Below are 2500 nucleotides of genomic sequence, written 5' to 3'. Positions count from 1 at the left end.
AGCCGAGTGATCCACCGCTAAGAGTTGTCTCGGTTTCGGTCCCCGCCGCGCGCGCGGGGGGACCGGGCAGCTTTCGCAGCCCCTGGGGGGCCCCCCCTCCTCCGCCCCCTCCTCCTCCGCCCCACCGCCCTTCCTCACGCCGACGCCGGCTGCTGAGCAAGGGACGGCAGAGACGGAAGGAGAGAGAGAGCGAGAGAAAGAGAGGGGCTTGCCTCACTGACCGTACAAGCACAGAGAAAGGGGGGGGGGAAACGAAGGGCAAACCCGAACGAGAAGGGCGGGGAGCCCTCGCTCCCGACCTGGGGACAAACCCTGTCTCGCTTCGAGTCCGGCCCAGGCGCCCGGCTCGGTCTGGCCCGGCAGGGAGCGGCGGGCCGGCCACACCGCCTGCCTCGGGATGTTGGGGGGGGTCCGTCCCCGCAGACCACCCCCCCCCCGCCCCAGGCGTCAGAGCCCGGCCGCCACCGGGAGCGGCGTCGCCCCGCCGCCCGCGCGCCTGCGGCCCGCCGGCCCCGCGCTTCCCAGCTCCCCGCTCGCCTCGCCGGCCCTCCGGCTCGACCGCCGCCGCCGCCGCCGCCGCGGCGCCCACACCCCCGCGCGCCCGCACACACCGCCTCGCGGGTGACGCCACGCGCTCGCCCGTCCCCTCCGCGGACAGACGCCCGGCGGCGGGCAGGCGGGCAAGGCGGCACGGACGGGGACGGCGCCCGCTCTCCCCGTCTCCACGCGGAGAGCGGGGCGGGCCGCCCCCGCCGCCGCCCCACCACCGCCCCCCCGCTGCCTGGCGGAGCCGGGCGGGGCAGAGCGAGGCGGGCGCCCCGGACGGCAGAGTGCCGGGGCGGGCGCGTAGGGTAGGGCGCCGCCGACGGCGGCCACGGCGGAAGACCCAGAAGCACCGGCCAGGGAGAAGGAGGAGACGCGCGGAGGCTCGGCGCCCGCACCACCCGCGGTGGGGGCTCGCCCTCCCGGCGGCGAGCACGCGCTCGCGCCCGGCTCGCAACGCTCGAGGCAGGCCGGCAACTAGGCCGACCGCGCGGCGTCTCTCCGCCGAGACCAGACCGCGGAGAGAGGGGGCAGGGTAACCCCTCTCCGTCCCGGCTGCCCGCGGGGCGAGCACGGGGCGCGCCGGCTGGCATGGGGGGGCGCGGCGCCCGCGCGCGCCGACCCCCCGGCCCTCCGGCAGCACGCCCGGCCGCCTCCGCGAGTCGCATCGGGCCGCCCGAGTCTTTAAACCTCCGCCCGGCTCTCCAACCGAGAACCCTCGGGCCCGGAGCCCGGGGCCCATGGCCATCCCTGCCCGGGGCGGCTGCCGGCGGCCGCGGTGGCCGGAGGCCCTCTCCCCTCTCTCGCTCGCTCCCTCCCTCCCCGCCCCCCCCACCCCCACCGCGGGGGAGGAAGGACCGGGGTGGGGGGAAGCCGAGGCGGGGGGGGGGAAGGCACGGCCGGTGCGGCGCGCACGGTGCGGCACCCGGGAGGAGCACGCTGGCACACGGGACCACACGGGTGGGTCACCGAGGGGGGGGCAGGAGAAGCGCGGGCGCTAGGTACCTGGCCCTGGGGTGAGGGAAACGACCTGAAATCCCCGCGGGGGTGCCTCCCCCGCCGCCGCCCGCCACCGGGCCGCCGCCGCCTCGCGGCGACGGCGGCAGCCTCGGCAGCGGCGACGAGACGGGACGCGGAGGGGGAACCCGGCACCCGCCAGCCGGCCCCCGCGCCCCTCGGCGGAGCGTCCGCCCGCGGGGTGCGCCCGACACCCGCCGCCACGACCTCGTCCTCCTCCCGGGGCCCGGGGTTTCCCTCAGTAACCCGGCGCCGGGTGGCAGCTGCACCCGGGAGGAGAGCCGTGGCTCGGGCCGCCCACTCGGGCACGAACCGTCGCCTCGCTTGGCCTCAACGCGACGCCCCCCGCTCGGGGGCCCGGCGCCCGCCCCGCGCGCCATCCCGGAACGCCTGCCCCCGCAGGTCTCTGCGGACGGGCTGCTCCGCCGCAGCCCGCCGCGGGTCCGCCCCCCACAGCTTAGGGGTGGGGACCCGTGGGACCCGTCCCAACCCGGAGGGCCGTCTCCCTCGCCTCCGCGCCCGCCGCTTCCTCTCCCGCGGGCGCCGGGGAGTAGCCAAGCCCCGCCGCCCCTCACACGCACTGCCGCCCGCTCCCGCCGGGCCCTCCCCTGGGCCGGACCCCCCCCCCTTCCCCTTCCCCCCCAGCGGCAGCGGAGCGCCGTGGGGTGGGGGGGCGGGGGGGGCGGGCCGCGGCTCCCGGAGACGGGCACCGGCAGCGGAGCGGGCACCAGCAGAGGCGAGAGGGGAGAGACGGGGGGAGGCGGTCCCCCACCGGCAGCGGTGGAATCGGCAGCGGGCTCTCGGCGAGCGAGCGCGGCCTCGGGAGGGCCGTGCACCCGCCGGCGGGCCGAGCCCCGTGCTCGGCCCCGCGGCGCAGAGTGCGGGACAGGCGAACTCGGGTACGCGCGCGCGGCAGCCGGGACGCGGCGGGCGGGGGGGC

The 2500-nt window shown here is 79.8% G+C and overlaps 1 non-coding gene across 1 annotated transcript in view; it reads right to left on the bottom strand.

Annotated features, from left to right (window-relative positions):
- LOC135327009 (5.8S ribosomal RNA) overlaps positions 1–26 on the bottom strand; it is a 153-nt gene extending 127 nt beyond the window's left edge. The window contains exon 1 of the ribosomal RNA XR_010387143.1: positions 1–26. This exon is cut by the window's left edge and continues 127 nt beyond it. This is a non-coding gene — a ribosomal RNA (5.8S ribosomal RNA).
- Between the last annotated feature and the right edge of the window lie 2474 nt (positions 27–2500).

Source organism: Dromaius novaehollandiae, unplaced genomic scaffold (genome assembly GCF_036370855.1).
Source record: "Dromaius novaehollandiae isolate bDroNov1 unplaced genomic scaffold, bDroNov1.hap1 HAP1_SCAFFOLD_116, whole genome shotgun sequence".
In the NCBI taxonomy this organism is placed as follows: Eukaryota; Metazoa; Chordata; class Aves; order Casuariiformes; family Dromaiidae; genus Dromaius; species Dromaius novaehollandiae.
This window is presented reverse-complemented; position numbering and strand designations above follow the sequence as displayed.